The sequence below is a fragment of the Colias philodice genome, chromosome 12 (assembly GCF_061535455.1).
Source record: "Colias philodice isolate Cphi_HAF_F1 chromosome 12, ilColPhil1 Martin Lab GWU primary, whole genome shotgun sequence".
In the NCBI taxonomy this organism is placed as follows: domain Eukaryota; kingdom Metazoa; phylum Arthropoda; class Insecta; order Lepidoptera; family Pieridae; genus Colias; species Colias philodice.
Window position 1 is genome coordinate 6,502,566 of NC_143097.1, and position 20,172 is coordinate 6,522,737.

The window sequence follows — 20,172 nt, forward strand, 5'->3', positions numbered from 1 at the left end:
AATTCGATTTTTTTTCTGCACGCCCCTGTCCACGCCTAAAAGTTGGATAGATACGAAATAATAATTTTTAAATATTTAATTATTTCCTGTAAATCACTAACAATACGTACTAGATTAAATATGTATTACAAATTGCGGTATATAAACAATCTTAAATTTAATGTTAGAAAATACACAAAAATATAATGTTTACTATTCTAATGTGGTTTGTTCTACGTTGTATAAAAGGCATGCAATTTTAATTAAGTTTTGAGCATGTAAGGGCCGTGGGATATGAAACAAATGTTTGACTAATTAAATGAACGGGAGTGTGTTTCTACTAGGAGTGGGCAAATAGTTTTTGACGGAGCAATGCATTATTGTAGCACGTTGTTAGTCTCTAATAACGGTTGGATAAACTTGATACTTATCTTTAAGACAATAAATGAAGAAAAATACTTTAGTTTCAACAATAGTAATAAAGCTTGAAAGTAATTGTAATCGATTAAATTTACAGTTATAGAGAAGGTACTCTCTTTTTCATATTTGTTTTGTTAATATAGTTGGTATCTTTTAAAATTATGAGGAAGATATACTTAGACCATCTGCAAGCTATGGTTGAGTTCTAGTGGACTTGAGGACATAGTCCAGTCGAGTTGAGAAGGTTTTTGTAGGTAACAAGGTTTTGTACTTTGAAGTAAAATTATAAGATATTTGTTATATTGAGTTTCTTCAAGTTTATTTTTCTAACGGTTAGATTTATAAACTCAGAGAAACTTAGGTTAGAATCTAATATATACATTCGTTTAATTCTATAGTTATTTGTTTGAATAAGAGCGTAAATATCTTTCTCGATTATTAATGTATAATTTTCAATGTCTATTACTAGACCATTTAAAAATTAAAATATTTAAAATACTGAACATTGTGTCACCTTTCTAAACTTATAGAATAAAGTTGGCTGTAGCAATATATTACCTAGTACACAATAAGAGCTTGTTATTTATATATTTATAAAGTTAAGCAGCAGGTATAAATAGAGGAAGTATTCAAAACATAAAATTGAAAAGGAAATGGAAATGATTGGCGTTTAATGGCAAAATTGAATCCGTGAAATACTTTTTCAGAAAAGGTTAGAATCTAATATATACATTCGTTTAATTCTATAGTTATTTGTTTGAATAAGAGCGTAAATATCTTTCTCGATTATTAATGTATAATTTTCAATGTCTATTACTAGACCATTTAAAAATTAAAATATTTAAAATACTGAACATTGTGTCACCTTTCTAAACTTATAGAATAAAGTTGGCTGTAGCAATATATTACCTAGTACACAATAAGAGCTTGTTATTTATATATTTATAAAGTTAAGCAGCAGGTATAAATAGAGGAAGTATTCAAAACATAAAATTGAAAAGGAAATGGAAATGATTGGCGTTTAATGGCAAAATTGAATCCGTGAAATACTTTTTCAGAAACGTAGAAGTCGAAACAGCAGACTTTGCATCGTCAACGTCGTTTATGCTTATGATTCTTGTCTCCAATGCATTAAGGCTCATTTCAGCTTGTGAATTGAAAATAGACGCAGTGCCATGGTCATCCATTGTAGCAGCATTCGCGCCGTTGCGAAGTCAATTAACTCTGTGAAATATGCAAATCGAGCGAATAATTCTTCTTTTATGTATTGGCGTTTGCATTCTGCGCGTTTTGCGATAAAAAGTTTATTGCCTCGGCCAGAGACTATGAAATTAATTAATTTTCTATTCCTTCCTATAATGTTTTGAATTTATTGAATCGTTATTATGCACTGGTTTGTATTTTAAGCGATTATAATTTTGCAAATTCAATTCGTTGGAATGAATGATAATAAAAAATAAGAAACACGATCTAAAGATGTCTTCAATCTATTGCCTTCCAAAAATAATCAAGCTGTACATAATGTAAAAGACAAAATATAATGTAAATTTTAAAATAAACAACCATATAATACAAAATATAATGTAAATTTTAAAATAATTATTTGGTATGGCTGCAAAAGCAAAATTTTAAACAATTCGAATAATCAAATAACAAAGTGTAGTAATAGAATTTTTGTTTAGGTACTTACAATAATAAATTATATATTTTTTATAAAAACACGACGACCGCGACGACACAAAAATTTTAACATGAAAATATCGCTATGGATTGCTATGCTTCTATGTATAACTTTTATAATATTAATTAACCTATTATATGTATTATTCAAACAAAAAATGTAGAGGAGATGGAGTAAGAAATTAATTTTAATTAAGTGGAACTCTATCCGTCAAAATATTAACGCAAATTGTTTCTAAAATTATAATATTTCTACAAGGTCGTCATAATATTATGTCTTTTGTATTCTTAATGCGTTTAGGAGGCCTCAAAAAGATTTCACGCAAAATTTGTAATAATACCTATTTTGAGTTAGATACGAATTTGCATTCTTTTTGTTCTTATTAACTTCCAAAAGTATATAAGGTGACGCTGAGAAATATTCTTCAGTTGACTATTACAGTTGATCAAAAAACAACAATCCAAGAAAATGTTCCCGGTAGTGGTAAGTCTTATTAAATATTTAATAAATTAATACAAATTTAAAATATTATGTTTTATGTGTATTGTGTAAGACCGGTGATTCTCTTTGGGCCAGCACGCAACCCTTTGCCTCAGTTAAACTAAACGTAATTGTTATTTCTCTTAACGTACCTATTAAAAAAAATTCTATCTTTTGTTCCCAGTTCATTGCAGTCGCTTTACTGTCAACATTGGCAGTCAATCCTACAGCAGCTTGTGACTTCGGACATCCAGCATTGCCGTCAGCAACAATCATGGCCGGCGTGGTCGCTGTCGCGAATGTACCCTTCGTGGAGCCTTCACCAGTCGACTCTGTACCACTAGTAGTGACATCCACAAATCCCTTCGTTTAAACGGAATAAAAATAAGGCACTCTATTCAACGTCCAGGGGGTTATAATGTCTTATAGCAGTATTTCCAGTGTGGGAAAGGGATGGCGCTAGACGAACTGTATGGTGCTGTCATCTTTCCACACTGTAAAGAAAGCTGATTTTTAAATATAATGGTACGAGAGCTGGATAACTGTTTTTTGTTGCTGAAAAATGATTAACTCTAAATCGATCCATGATTAGTTTTTCAATACTTCCTTTGATTAACTAATCTTATTTATCTACCCGTTGATAAAGTGCCTTATAATCTGCTACGATCTACGATTTTCCACGAAACCTTTGCTGTTGTTAAATATTTTTCCTATTAATTAATAAATTCATATATTAAAGAATGTGTTTTAATGATTGGATGAATCAATTTCAGAATCACGCCAGGTTCAATATCTATATTCTAAGAGACATCGCAGGCTTGTACCCAGATATAACATTCTTTAGTTTTTATAATCTACTAGCTTTCCGCCCGCGGCTTCGCCCGCGTTTTCAAAGAAAAACCCGTTCCCGTAGGATTTCCGGGATTAAACCTATCCTATGTCCTTTCTCGGGTATCAAAATATCTCTATACCAAATTTAATGCAAATTGGTTCAGTAGTTAAGGCGTGATTGAGTAACAGACAGACAGACAGAGTTACTTTCGAATTTATAATATTAGTATGGATTAAGTACATATTTGTATTATTTTGAAAACCTAATACTTCTACCAAAGAAGACGTATATCAAATCAAATTATTTACGACTATGTTTTATAATAGTTGCATACCAAAAGTTACTCAATACTAAGTATATTTCCTTATCTTCTTTATATATAAAATTCTCGTGTCACAATGTTAGTCTGCATACTCCTCCGAAACGGGTGGACCGATTCTCATGAAATTTTCTGTGCATATCGGGTAAGTCTGAGAATCGGCCAACATCTATTTTTCATATGTACCACGGGCGAAGCCGGGGCGGACCGCTAGTCTTATATATAAAATTCTCGTGTCACAATGTTAGTCTGCATACTCCTCCGAAACGGGTGGACCGATTCTCATGAAATTTTCTGTGCATATCGGGTAAGTCTGAGAATCGGCCAACATCTATTTTTCATATGTACCACGGGCGAAGCCGGGGCGGGCCGCTAGTTTTACTATAAAGTATTGTTTCATAGAGTTATATTAAGAGCTTAATATAGGGAAATATTTAACCCATAAAGTTATCACAATAGCTCGATTTATATTCAGCGACTGCTTTAAAGCAGTTAATGTAATAGTTGGAGCTAGTTTGAACCGAATGGACTTCAATTGTTAAACTTTAACGTTTTCATAATAGTTTACGATATAATTTAGTATAGAAGCGACCATTTAACAGCTAAAAAGCGTTTGTGAGTTAATTTAAAATATGGCTTATGTTTTCCGTTAATATCAAAATGTGTTTTTACCTACGTCCTAACATCTACCTGCCATGCCAAAGGACATGTCCAAAAATGTATGAACCAAAAACCCAGAATCGACAGGAATGAAATGTGTACCAATGGATTGGCATTGAAGTATAATATAATATTACCGAGGGGGCAACTCTGAAATCGTTATAGTATACCTAGAGGCTAGGAGCAAAATAAAATTACTAAGAAATTCGTTAAAAACATATAGACTACAAGCCCGCATAGGACAAAAATATGGGTCAAATGAACCACCAGGGGACATATCTAGAACGATAGCAGAGCAAAAAATAATAAGATTCATCACTATGCCGTCACTTGTAAGCTGTCCAACTGAGTGCAGATGAGAATTGAAAAGTACAGGTAGACTCGGTAAATTTTGGTCATATATTTTTGTACGGCATTATTAACCATCGATAGATCCATTAAAAATAATAAGAAACCGCTCAGTGCCGTACAAAAATGGTGGTCCACCAAGTCGGAATTTTTATTTAATTTCCGAGAGTTACCGGGGGTAAATTTGGTCATTTGACCATGTACGGCATCTGTGTCATACTATTGCTATACTGCTTTTAATCCATTATTCCGCAACGCCGTACAAAAATCATGGGGACAAGGGGAAAAAATCGAGAGTTGCAATCCCCTCTCTTTCCCCACTCCAGGGGGTCATTTGACTAAGTACGGCTTCGGTTCCAAAACATTATCTAGCACTCAAAAGTACTATTAAAAGCAATGCCGTCAAAAAATAATTGTTCTTTTAAATGTATACCAATAATCATCTTAATTTCATCGAATTCTTGATATAAAGAGCTGTAAGGTCATTTGTACGGGAACTTTTTTTTTAACATGATATTGTAAAATTCAATTGTTGTATAGTGTTGCCGTTCAAAAGAAACCGTTCTAAAAAAAGTTATAGAGAAATGCAAAACCAGAAATTTTGTTAAAGTTTAAACATCGTAGATTAATGAAATATAATAGTTTTCTACACTTTATCCGTCGTTTTAAATAGTATTAACATAGATAAATTAGGAAAAAACGATGCCGTACATTTTTGTGCAGACCACATCTTTTAGGCTGATGAAAGCGACGAAAGCTACAATTTTAAGGGTGCTTTATGGCCATTTGATACAGTACGGCATTAACATATTTTTACCCAACTACGGCAAAGCAAAAGGAGGGTTATGGTTGTTTACAGGTCATGTATGTATGTTCATCTATTCCCTCGTAACTTCTTAACTACTTATCAGAATTCGACAAATGACATATCATTAGAAGCGTCTGAATTGTTCACTGGATAACCAGCGACCAGCTAGCTAAAGGCTATATGGAGTTTCACAAAATCTAATGTGGCGCCCTCTAGCGGACAAAACATACAGAGTAAAAAAATAAAGTTAAAATAAATATTATGCAGTGTTTGGTATCATTTGAAAGCGCTTTACTTGTACATTTTGAATATGTATATATTACTAGCATTTGCTTGTGACTTTACCTGTATTCATGGACTGATTGCATATAATTCACATCTTTTCGTTCATAGCTTTTTTATTAGTTCATCAATTTAACGGAGTCCATTCCACCTGACTCCGACTTTCCAAGGTGATAATTAACCACCTCGAGCTTCTTAATATTAATGTATATTTATATTTTATTATAAAAATATAAAGCAAACATTTCGTTATATGGATTTTTTTCTTTTTCAGATTTTTCCGCTTTGAACCAACGAAAATGTACGGCACATGAAAAAATATTATCTATGCATAAAATACTTTAAAAATAAATTTATTTCGTGTTGTGTCAAATGACCCCCTGGAGTGGGGAAAGAGAGGGGATTACAACTCTCGATTTTTTCCCCTTGTCCCCATAATTTTTGTACGGCGTTGCGGAATAATGGATTAAAAGCAGTATAGCAATAGTATGACACAGATGCCGTACATGGTCAAATGACCAAATTTACCCCCGGTAACTCTCGGAAATTAAATAAAAATTCCGACTTGGTGGACCACCATTTTTGTACGGCTCTGAGCGGTTTCTTATTATTTTTAATGGATCTATCGATGGTTAAGAATGCCGTACAAAACTATATGACCAAAATTTACCGAGTCTACCTGTACTTTTCAATTCTCATCTGCACTCAGTTGGACAGCTTACAAGTGACGGCATAGTGATGAATCTTATTATTTTTTGCTCTGCTATCGTTCTAGATATGTCCCCTGGTGGTTCATTTGACCCATATTTTTGTCCTATGCGGGCTTGTAGTCTATAATCAATTAGGATTATTTATTTTCAAATTTTCAAACGGATCAATTGTGAATAGCAAAGTGAATGAAAAATTCAACAGTTTTAAAAACATTATTTTAAATTGCAAAATTTTTTGAAAATCTCTAAATATAGTACTTGTTTATTTATTACTTTTAAAATAAGTAAATTAAAAATAAATTTTCTGACAATTGCGACATTTTATAATATTCAATAACAAGGTTATATTGACATGTGCGTTTTACTTCAATCGCGCGTAAAGGTTACACGCACACACTTTTTTTTTTTATTATCATTCATTCCAACGAATTGAATTTGCAAAATTATAATCGCTTAAAATACAAACTAGTGCATAAGAACGATATTCTAATCCACAAGATAACCTATTTTATTATTTTCAAACGATTTTTTACTTTGTTTTTTGGCTCTTGGCTCCTATACTATACAGTTTTTTTGTTTTAAATCCTTAGCCATAGAATTACCAATAATACATAAAGTACGATAACAATCGTAGTATCTATGAGCTAAAAGAAAAAAACTACAAAATCGAGAGTTTTTGTTCTGTTTTGCTTTAACGTTTTTGTTTCGTTGCTTGTAAAATAATAATATGATAATTATCATGTGTAACACAAGTAAAACAACATTATAACAACGTCATATTAAGCCACAAAATAACGTAGACTACAAGCCCACATATGAAAAAAATATGGGTCAAATGAACCACCACGGGACATATCTAGTACGAAAGAAGAGCAAAAAATAATAAGATTCATCACTATGCCGTCACTTGTAAGCTGTCCAACTGAGTGCAGATGAGAATTGAAAAGTACAGGTAGACTCGGTAAATTTTGGTCATATATTTTTGTACGGCATTCATAACCATCGATAGATCCATTAAAAATAATAAGAAACCGCTCAGTGCCGTACAAAAATGTTGGTCCACCAAGTCGGAATTTTAATTTCATTTCCGAGAGTTACCGGGGGTAAATTTGGTCATTTGACCATGTACGGCATCTGTGTCATACTATTGCTATACTGCTTTTAATCCATTATTCCGCAACGCCGTACAAAAATCATGGGGACAAGGGGAAAAAATCGAGAGTTGTAATCCCCTCTCTTTCCCCACTCCAGGGGGTCATTTGACACAACACGAAATAAATTTATTTTTAAAGTATTTTATGCATAGATAATATTTTTTCATGTGCCGTATATTTTCGTTGGTTCAAAGGGGAAAAATCTGAAAAAGAAAAAATCCATATAACGAAATGTTTGCTTTATATTTTGATAATAAAATATAAATATACATTAATATTAAGAAGCACGAGGTGGTTAATTATCACCTTGGAAAGTCGGAGTCAAGTGGAATGGACTCCGTTAAATTGATGAACTAATAAAAAAGCTATGAACGAAAAGATGTGAATTATATGCAATCAGCCCATGAATACAGGTAAAGTCACAAGCAAATGCTAGTATTATATACATATTCAAAATGTACAAGTAAAGCGCTTTCAAATGATACCAAACACGGCATATTTATCTTAACTTTATTTTTTTACTCTGTATGTTTTGTCCGCTAGAGGGCGCCACATTAGATTTTGTGAAACCCCATATAGCCTTTAGCTAGCTGGTCGCTGGTTATCCAGTGAACAATTCAGATGCTTCTAATGATATGTTATTTGTCGAATTCTGATAAGTAGTTTAGAAGTTACGAGGGAATAGATGAACATACATACATGACCTGTCAAAACCATAACCCTCCTTTTGCTTTGCCGTAGTTGGGTAAAAATATGTTAATGCCGTACTGTATCAAATGGCCATAAAGCACCCTTAAAATTGTAGCTTTCGTCGCTTTCATCAGCCTAAAAGATGTGGTCTGCACAAAAATGTACGGCATCGTTTTTTCCTAATTTATCTATGTTAATACTATTTAAAACAACGAATAAAGTGTAGAAAACTATTATATTTCATTAATCTACGATGTTTAAACTTTAACAAAATTTCTGGTTTTGCATTTCTCTATAACTTTTTTTAGAACGGTTTCTTTTGAACGGCAATATTATACAACAATTGAATTTTACAATATCATGTTAAAAAAAAGTTCCCGTACAGGGTCAAATGACCTTACAGCTCTTTATATCAAGAATTCGATGAAATTAAGATGATTATTGGTATACATTTAAAAGAACAATTATTTTTTGACGGCATTGCTTTTAATAGTACTTTTGAGTGCTAGATAATGTTTTGGAACTGAAGCCGTACTTAGTCAAATGACCCCCTGGAGTGGGGAAAGAGAGGGGATTGCAACTCTTGATTTTTTCCCCTTGTCCCCATGATTTTTGTACGGCGTTGCGGAATAATGGATTAAAAGCAGTATAGCAATAGTATGACACAGATGCCGTATATGGTCAAATGACCAAATTTACCCCCGGTAACTCTCGGAAATGAAATTAAAATTCCGACTTGGTGGACCAACATTTTTGTACGGCACTGAGCGGTTTCTTATTATTTTTAATGGATCTATCGATGGTTAAGAATGCCGTACAAAAATATATGACCAAAATTTACCGAGTCTACCTGTACTTTTCAATTCTCATCTGCACTCAGTTGGACAGCTTACAAGTGACGGCATAGTGATGAATCTTATTATTTTTTGCTCTTCTTTCGTACTAGATATGTCCCGTGGTGGTTCATTTGACCCATATTTTTTTCATATGTGGGCTTGTAGTCTATTATGATATTTGCCACTAGCTGGCGTATAAGTCAAGAAGCGTGTAGTATATGACATATACTTACAACCAATCAGAATTATTATTTTTAAATGGCGGAAACTACACAGCGTTACTTCCGTCAGAAAAAAAATCTGAGTTACTCCCTAGTCGCGCCTAAAGAAGTTTTACTTCAATAAGAAACACGATCTAAAGATGTCTTCAATCTATTTAATTGCCTTACAAAAATAATCAAGCTGTAGGTACATAATGTAAAGACAAAATATAATGTAAATTTTAAATTAAACAACCATAATTATTTGGTATGGCTGCAAAAGCAAAATTTTAAACAATTCGAATAACCAAATAACAAAGTGCAGTACAGTACTCCCAAACTGATAATGCGCATAGAAAACTTCGTCACTGTTCGGCAACTGTCATATTCCCCGAGCCTCCGAAGACGATATGTATATAGAGTGGTTAAATGTATTTTCTTCATGCATAGTTTATTAGAATTATGAGTTTTATTGTAATTTTATGGTATAAGAGATAAGTAAAGAAATTTGTTTCGATAATTCAATGTAAGTTAATAGCGAGGATAAGCCACACGATTGCGAATATATATTTGTTGTATTGATTTACTTGTGAAAATTCTATAATTAGAACTATTAAAGTGTCTTACTGAAGCTGGTATAATGATGGATTTATGGAAGGTTAAAATAAGACAAAGTTTAAATTTAAAAAATGATTATCAAACACTGGTTTACATTTAAATTATGAAATCTAATCATTAAAATCTCAGTCCAAAGGATTTACAGAATCAGGGATTATCTCTATTTCTGATATCGTAGAATGATCAGAACTTTCATTATGCTCATATTAATTTTCACTTTCCCCACTGCTATCTGCTACCTGTGTAAATAATCTTTTTATCGGAAAATTCAACTTTGTAACAGACCTAAGAAGGGTATGTAACAGCAGCTCTATATAATTCCATACAGAAATAATACGTGCGGTCACCACCAATATTTAAAGACGACTGACGTATTTTTGAATTTTTTGACTGACTGGCTACCGTCGCCTATCGCCAGAATTGTTTTCGATTCTGAATTGACTCTTACTTCTTTCGAACAAGGTGCAAGATGCAAGTGCATTGTTTAGGGCACTTACGATTCAATGATTCGGGGTGATTTGGGTGTTTCTGGAAATACGATTATCAGCGAAGATCTGCATGCGCATTATTAATTTTGGAGTACTGTAATAGAATTTTTGTTTAGGTACTTACAATAATAAATTATACATTTTTAATAAAAACATGACGACGACACAAAATTTTTAATATGAAAATATCGCTGTGGATTGCTAGATGCCTCTAGGTAACTTTTATAATATTAATGAACCTATTATATTATGCAAACAAAAAATGTAAAGAAGATGGAGTAAGAAATAAATTTTAATTAACTAAGTGGAACTTTATCCGTCAAAATATTAACGCAAATTGTTTCTAAAATTATAATGTTTCTACAATATTGTCTTTTGTACTCTTAATACGCTTAGGAGACCTCAAAAAGATTTCACGCAAAATTTGTATTATAATACCTATTTTAGTTAGATACGAATTTGCATTCTTTTTGTTCTTATTGACTTCCAAAAGTATATAAGGTGACGCTGAGAAATATTCTTCAGTTGACTATTACAGTTGATCAAAAAACAACAATCCAAGAAAATGTTCCCGGTAGTGGTAAGTCTTATTTAATATTTAATACATTAATACAAATTTAAAAGATGTTTTATGTGTATTGTGTAAGACCGGTGATTCTCTTTGGGCCAGCACGCAACCCTTTGCCTCAGTTAAACTAAACGTAATTGTTATTTCTCTTAACGTATTAAAAAAAAATCAATTTTTTGTTCCCAGTTCATTGCAGTCGCTTTACTGTCAACATTGGCAGTCAATCCTACAGCAGCTTGTGACTTCGGACATCCAGCATTGCCGTCAGCAACAATCATGGCCGGCGTGGTCGCTGTCGCAAATGTACCCTTCGTGGAGCCTTCACCAGTCGACTCTGTACCACTAGTAGTGACATCCACAAATCCCTTCTTTTAAACGGAATAAAAATAAGGCACTCTATTCAACGTCCAGGGGGTTACCATGTCTTATAGTAGTATTTCCAGTGTGGGAAAGGGATGGCGCTAGACGAACTGTATGGTGCTGTCATTTTTCCACACTGTAAAGAAAGCTGATTTTTGTTGTTGAAAAATGATTAACTCTAAGTCGATCCATGATTAGTTTTTCAATACTTATTTTGATTAACTAATCTTATTTATCTACCCGTTGATAAAGTGCCTTATAATCTGCTACGATCTACGATTTTCCACGAAACCTTTGCTGTTGTTAAATATTTTTCCTATTAATTAATAAATTCATATATTAAAGAATGTGTTTTAATGATTGGATGAATCAATTTCAGAATCACGCCAGGTTCAATATATATATTCTAAGAGACATCGCAGGCTTGTACCCAGATATAACATTCTTTAGTTTTTATAATCTACTAGCGGTCCACCCCGGCTTCGCCCGTGGTACATGTTTACGTTTTCTCTACATCATCAGAACCATTCTCGTACTTCAAGGAATATAATAAAAAAAGAATTATCGAAATTGGTTCAGCCGTTCTCGAGTTATGCGCTTACCAACACATTTTGCGATTCATTTTTATTTATTTATATAAGAAGAAGATTAAGTACATATTTGTATTATTTTGAAAACCTAATACTTATTACTAAAGAAGACGTATATCAAATCAAATTATTTACGACTATGTATTATAATAGTTGCATACCTATAGTCACTTTAATTATTACTCAGTACCAAGTATATTTCCTTATTTTACTATAAAGTATAAACTATTGTTTTATAGAGTTATATTAAGAGCTTTATATGGTGAAATATTTAACCCATAAAGTTATCACAATAGCTCGATTTATATTCAGCGAATGCTTTAAAGCAGTTAATGTAATAGTTGGAGCTAGTTTGAACCGAATGGACTTCAATTGTTTAACTTTAACGTTTTCATAATGGTTTACGATATAATTTTGTATAGAAGCGACCATTTAACAGCTATAAAGCGTTTGTGAGTTCATTTAAAATATGGCTTATGTTTTCCGTTAAAATCAAAATGTGTTTTTATTTCATACAAATAATACTACTGGGCAATTTAGTGATATAAGATATTGTTTATATGAGATATCTAATACTAGTTTAAGTGCAGTAAAATAAAGATATCAGCATCTAGTATAGGAATAGAAACCGCATCAAAGCATTTACAGCACTGCCAGAGCAACTGCCGGCTGGATCCTTATATTATGTAGCGACTATATTAGGATTTAAGCAACTAGAAATTAAATACCAGCTTTTAAAATATTTTAAATGTAATTTATTTTATACTAGCGACCCGCCCCGGCTTCGCACGGGTGCAATGCTGATACTAAATACACTACAGAAAAACTGTGAACGTTGTATATAAAAACATAGCGGCCCGCTCCGGCTTCACGGGTATAAAATAGATAACCGGGCGGCCGGTCGGTACCCACCGCAAACGCTACGTCCCGCAATTTTTAAATCTGTAATATCTTCGAAAATATTCACTTAAATCATACGGTGTAAAGGGCCATATAGATCTATATTAAATGAACAATGTTTTCAAGGTATTTAATTGGTTAAGGATTAATGCTGTATTGGTTAAAATCGCTTCGAAAATTAGCCATTATTTGTCGTAAAAAGTAAATGACAAAAAAAAGTTATTGTGGGTTATCCATAAGAGATAGACATATACCATCGCGGACTTTTCTGTGGACCTTTTCAATGTGTATAATACTTAGTACATTATTTTGATAAAACTCGTAGGGTTCAGCCTGCGTTTGCAATGTAAGCGGAAAAAATGTATTTTTTTACGACATCACATTAGAAACCTGAAAAATAACAGTACTTCTCCACTATTTAATGGATGTTATTATACATATAAACCTTCCTCTTGAATCACTCTATCTATTAAAAAAAACCGCATCAAAATCTGTTGCGTAGTTTCAAAGATTTAAGCGTACAAAGGGACATAGGGACATAGGGACAGGGAAAGCGACTTTGTTTTATACTATGTAGTGATAGTGATGGTATTTATCGAACTTTTGAAATACCTACTTAAAATGATACACATAACATTATACATGTATGTATAATACTTGATACATCAATTAACAATAAACTATGTGCATCTATTACGAAGATTACGAATAGTTATACTATTGTAAAGAATAGATATAAAATGTTATTGAAAAATTATCATGTAGGTATTGCATGTTGTTGATTCATATTTAAAATAAAGGAAAATGTAGTATACTAGCTGTTGCCCGCAGCTTCGCCTGCGTGGAAAAGATAAATTTTCATGGTACAAACTTTCATCCCCTATTTGATCCCCTTGGGGGATGAATTTTCTAAAATCCTTTCTTAGGGGACGCCTACGTTATGACATCTACCTGCATGCCAAATTTCAGCCCGATACGTCCAGTGGTTTGGGCTGTGCGTTGATAGATCACTATATCAGTCACCTTTGAGTTTTATATACATACTAGCGACCCGCCCCGGCTTCGCACGGGTGCAATGCTGATACTGAATACACTACAAAAAAACTGTGAACGTTGTATATAAAAACATAGCGGCCCGCTCCGGCTTCGCACGGGTATAAAATAGATAGCCGGGCGGCCGGCCGGTGCCGCCGCAAACGCTACGTCCCGCAATTTTTAAATCTGTAATATCTTCGAAAATATTCATTTAAATCATACGGTGTAAAGAGCCACATAGATCTATATTAAATGCACAATTTATTCAAGGTATTTAATTGGTTAAGGATTAATGCTGTACTTATTAGTTAAAATCGCATCGAAAATTAGCCATTATTTGTCGTAAAAAGTAAATGACAAAAAAAAGTTATTGTGGGTTATCCATAAGAGATAGACATATACCATCGCGGACTTTTCTGTAGACCTTTTCAATGTGTATAATACTTAGTACATTATTTTGATAAAACTCGTAGGGTTCAGCCTGCGTTTGCAATGTAAGCGGAAAAAATGTAATTTTTTACGACATCACATTAGAAACCTCAAAAATATCAGTACTTCTCCACTATTTTATGGATGTTTTTATACATATAAACCTTCCTCTTGAATCACTCTATCTATTAAAAAAAACCGCATCAAAATCCGTTGCGTAGTTTCAAAGATTTAAGCGTACAAAGGGACATAGGGACATAGGGACATAGGGACAGGAAAAGCGACTTTGTTTTATACTATGTAGTGATATAGACTAGCTTTCCGCCCGCGGCTTCGCCCGCGTTTTCAATAAAAACCCGTTCCCGTAGGATTTCCGGGATAAAACCTATCCTATGTCCTTTCTCGGGTTTCAAAATATCTCTATACCAAATTTCATGCAAATTGGTTCAGTAGTTAAGGCGTGATTGAGTAACAGACAGACAGACAGAGTTACTTTCGCATTTATAATATTAGTATATAGATTATCTTTATAGTATATTATCTAAAGTCATTTCAAAATAAAAAATATAAATATTATAAGAACTGGAATACATATTTTCTATACAAAAGCTCAACTACAGTCTTACAGAATGTTAATCTGGCACCGTACAAACATCTCTGTTGAGGATTGTAGTAAATTTTAAATGGAATGGGGTTTAAGAATTACTTCCAGTAGTACCTTTTTTAGCATCTTAGGTGCATTTTTCACTATATTTATCCGCTAAGACTTCCTAGAGCTCATGCTTTATTTATTTCAAATTTTGTATATTCTTCAAATTAGAATTGTTAGTTAAATCTTAGCATGAAATTTATACCACTTTTTCAAATACATACATTTAAATTACGCTTATTAAGTATAATATACTTAATTTCTTTGAGCTCATTAGAGTTTTAAAAGAAATTGTACGAGAAATTATTGAACAAGTAAAATTCGGTAAATGTTCTCCTGAGCTTAATATAACATTATAACATATTACGAACGATTAAACACAAGGTGGACTAAAATTTTGCAGATATATATCATATTCTTTCTAGAGAATAATTCGTTTAAATGTTTATTTTTTATTTAATTCAATTAGGACCGCCATGGGACTCCTTGGTAAAGTGGTTGACGCGTGAGCGTAGCACCGAAGGGTCCTGGGTTCGATTGCCGGTGGAGACGAAGAAAAAAAAAGTCTTGGTCTGGTAGGACACAGAAGGCTGATCACCTACTTGTCCCTAAAGAAACATCGATCAGTGAAACAGATGTATAATGCATCTGCCCCTTACCCCACTATCACATGGGACTTCACTTATTTTATTCAACAAAAGATTAATCGTAATATATATAAATCTCGTGTCACAATGTTTGTCCTCAATGGACTTCTAAACCACTTAACCGATTATAATAAAATTTGCACACCATGTGCAGTTCGAATTTCGATCCAACTTGAGAGATAGGATAGTATAAACATGTAGGTACCACGGGCGAAGCCGGGGCGGACCACTATATATGACAGTGTGTACATAGTCTGTACACACTGTCTTATATAGTATTTCAATATTTTCAATTATAGTCTGAAATTAAAAAGCTATAATAAGATAAACACATTTCTCAAAATAGCAATATTTTTGCTTTATGATGTACATTGTACACTTATTATTGTAAAAATACACATATTCATTTAATAGTAATTTTTCATAAAAAATATTTCATACGTAAGTATGTTTTGTTATCTGATAGATGTATCTCAATTATTGTAATTTTAAAGTGAAGGACGAAAGTTCTCGCCATTTATTATACGTAGCTCAAATTGGTCAAACATGCGCGTGAGAGATCTACGATAATCTATACATATTATAATAAAATCGTAGGAAAGTCAAAACTGTACATTGAATATTTTTTTAAAGAATACTAATTGTCTTCTACTATATAAAAATAAGTCGGGTTTTCCTTCCTGACGCTATAACTCCAGAACGCACGAACCGATTTCCACGGTTTTGCATTCGTTGGAAAGGTCTCGAGCTCCGTGAGGTTTATAACAAAGAAAAGGTGTCTCTAGTGGCTAAACGGAGTTCGCCGGGTTTGATAGTTTTCCATAAAAATCATATAAAACGGTAATTAATTAAATAAAGTACAAAAAACTAATTTATTGAATAAGGACCTGAAGTAAAGCTTCTATGAACCTTATACATTCATCGAATACAAAAATTGTGACCACTCAGAAGGACTAAAGTCCCAAAATATGTAACATTTCAGTGTAAAAGATAGGTTGTTTGGAATTATAAACATAATATGGCAATAATAAGATGACATATTATTACGAAGATGAACTTAAAAAAAAATATATGTTGGCTTTATTCATAGCAATTATTAAATCATAACTGCTTTTCATACAAAGATATATTCTATACAAAATGAACGAGTACTTTACTGATATTCATACTTAACGAATTTTAAATAAAAGAATTACAAAAAATTGAAGTGTTCTTTTGTAGTCGTTAATTTATTTATATATTTAATAAACATGCATGACTAGAACTTCTGGCAGTTTTTGAGTATATAAAGAGGTGCGTTTTGATATTCTTCAGTTGGCTATTAGTCGTCGTTTTCGAGAACAAGAAGTAAGGAAAACCGCTTATCACAATGATTCCTGTAATGGTAAGTAACATTTATTTTTTGTTTTTATTTTGGAAATGTGCCTACTGTGTGAAAGAAAATGAAATTAACAATATAAATACATATAAAACTGGATTTTCTTACTAGGTGTACGGGGATTGTTCGGACAAGCTTTACTTTTTATCCGGGTTGAAATATCTCATTCCCAAGTGAATTTCTTTTGAATACGAGAGTTTGTTCTCGATACACATATTTTTAATGAGACATTTTTATTTATCTACTAACTAGCTGGCCCGGCGAACTTTGTACCGCCCTGCAGTCAATGAATGTCGTGTTACGTTTGGGCTTGGAACTAATTTGAATGAACGGAATACAATGATACAAAATAAATATAGATATAGGTATAATGGCTTTTTATTTCGATGAATAACACATATACAAATAGAATAAAAAAATAATTACTTAAATACTTCATACCTACACGTGTCAGAGAAAAATTACCTATTGAATTAAACTACGTTTTGCAGCCTGGGATGCACTCGAATTAACTCTTTTCGTTCTTTAACTGGTGTCGACCACAAATCGTTTCCTTTCACTTTAATTATGATAGTTCTACTTCTACCACTATCATCGGGCGACCGACGATGATACAGTGGGTAACCATCGTTGCCTGTGAGGTGCGGTCAATTTTCGTGGATACCTTTAGGAACACTCGCTGTCAACCATGCATGGTGATTGCCGGTTGATGGTGCCACACGGTCCATGAATCATATATTCGTGATTAGAACATAATGTCATGTCGTTCTGGATCGGTTACAGGATTAGCAATCCCCGCACATACAATTTTTATCCGCCCGAATTCTTTCGACTAACCAAATTAAATGTGCATGCTGCAAGCCTTATTTTTGTCATTCGATTGAATACATATATCCATCATTGAATAATCCCAAAGATGTGTTGCTTTTGTAACTCATGATCGGATTTTTTGGAAAGCAGCAGTTGAATAATTTCCTTTAAATGTAATGAATAAATCTGGCCGACCATAATGATGAAAATATTATGTATGTCATTGCATCTTGCGCATATTCATGACCTGTTTAAGTCGCAGTAAACAGACCAACATTTTCTGCATCTTCTTCTCTGTGCTAATTGCATCGCGTAAATGGTAATCTTCAAAACGCAATTTAGCTTGGTTCGAACCAATATAATCAGGGGCTCCGTTTCAATTTTAACTAATATACGTAATAATATTATTATGACAACGCAATATTGTTGAAGCAGTCGACGAAATTGCGACAAATTATAATTGTCAGAATTTTTATTTTTTTTTAGAATTTCTTTTTAATAATTAAGCGAACTAAAAGGCCGGCAAAGCACCCACTTCTAGTGTTACAAGTGTTTATGGGCGGTGGTAAACACTTAACATCTGCCCCCCTAGACAAGTGGCTTTCTATTAGCGTAAAGTTCAATAGAATAGATTATGAATGTATGAGTGACGTAATCAATCGTCGTCGTCGTCGTAATCAAACGTCAATCTCATACATTCATAATCTATTCTATTGAACTTTACGCTAATAGAAAGCCACTTGTCTAGGGGGGCAGGTGGCCCATCTGCTCCTTTGCTTGCTCTGATATAAAAAAAAAACTAACCTTCTTGGTTAGATTCCTCACCAAAAATACCTTATTAATTTCTGAAAACACGCGTAAACACAATCATTTGAGGAATTTTTATGTATCTGCTTTTATTGCACTTTTTGATAATTGATTTAAAAAAAATACAAACAATATTTATTCACCCTTTTTACTTTTTAATTATTTTACACATAATACATTTTTGAACGCATGAATGTCAAACATTATTTTCCGTATTTGACAGGATTGACATTACTAATGATTGACATGTACGAAAATCAAAATTTTGGGAAAATATTTATTGGTCTAATTTTTGTTGTTTTTATGATTTATTCTGCTATTCTGGGCGGTAACAAATCCAACAAATCCAAAACCATGAAAATTGGTTCAGCAGATCTCGAGTTATAAGTGTTGGAACATACAGACTTTCTTTTATATAGGTATATATAGATAAGTAATAAATAAAGAATAAATAATAAAAAAAAAACACTCACTCATTATCGCATTTAAGTAATAATATTTTATAAGCCTTATAAAGTAAGGATTTGATAATACTTTTTTAACTTTTTGCAATTATCCTTGTTTATGACGCATTTATAATTATAAACTTACAATATTCAATAAATGGGCAGCACCTAAAGGAAAATCTTTACACTGTAACAGAGAATACCTACCAATTCACCTAATTCAACTACATTCACTTTAACTCGTTTCAGTTCGTCGTAGCTGCGCTGTTGTCGACGCTCGCAGTGAGCCCCGCAGTAGAAGCGAGCGCTGACTTCGGCTACAGGTCCGTAACAGCGGCGCTCGTAGCCCTCGCGAGTGTGCCCAACGTCGCCTGCCAAGATGGACTCATAATAACCACCCATCCCCCAGTTACCACGCCTCCCATCACAAAGTCTACTCATCATTCCTAGACAAACATTAAATTTCTACCGCCCATTAATTATATTAAATTTTTATTTTATTATTAAATTTGTTGATAATGAACTACTTCATTTGTGAAAATAGTTTTGGCGATTACAATAAAAATTATTCTGTGTGAATGTCGTGTTTAATTTTTAATTTCTAACTCCTGAATTTAAAGTTTTGAAAAAAAATAGAATTCATGAAATTACGAGCAACTTGGTATAATAAATACCTAAAATTAATAACAGAAAAAACTTGAGGAGGGTTCGGAAAGAACCTAATATAAGAATTATAGATAACAAATCTAAATATGAATAAGAACTGCTATTGAATCTTTAAATTAAAATTGTCTTATATTCTATCATCTTTGTAAAGTGTGTATTGATATCGGGATAGTGTATTACCTGTGGAATTACACTATCACATTGATTAAATTGCTAAATGCTTCGTTTACTCGCCTAGATATGACAGTAATAATATAACAGTATAATATGACTAGCGGATAGTTGTACTGAAAACAGCTGTAGATATAGCAAAACAACCGGTTATCCATCCATTACGCCACACCCCGTATACAGATTTTAATTTTGGTTCAGTAACACATAT

At 32.8% G+C, this 20,172-nt stretch overlaps 4 long non-coding RNA genes across 4 annotated transcripts in view; 3 read left to right on the plus strand and 1 right to left on the minus strand.

The window, feature by feature from the left end:
* The window catches only part of LOC149484105 (uncharacterized), a 219,251-nt gene that overhangs the window by 126,800 nt on the left and 72,279 nt on the right, over positions 1 to 20,172 (minus strand). The gene's annotated exons all lie outside the window — the stretch shown is intronic.
* Positions 2,500 to 3,301, plus strand: LOC149484115 (uncharacterized). The gene is made up of 2 exons (XR_016316451.1): positions 2,500 to 2,563; positions 2,745 to 3,301. It is a non-coding gene; the product is annotated as an uncharacterized LOC149484115 (long non-coding RNA).
* LOC149484116 (uncharacterized) lies at positions 11,022 to 11,780 on the plus strand. Its single transcript, XR_016316452.1, has 2 exons — positions 11,022 to 11,085; positions 11,260 to 11,780. It is a non-coding gene; the product is annotated as an uncharacterized LOC149484116 (long non-coding RNA).
* Positions 16,976 to 19,703, plus strand: LOC149484117 (uncharacterized). The gene is made up of 2 exons (XR_016316345.1): positions 16,976 to 17,067; positions 19,374 to 19,703. It is a non-coding gene; the product is annotated as an uncharacterized LOC149484117 (long non-coding RNA).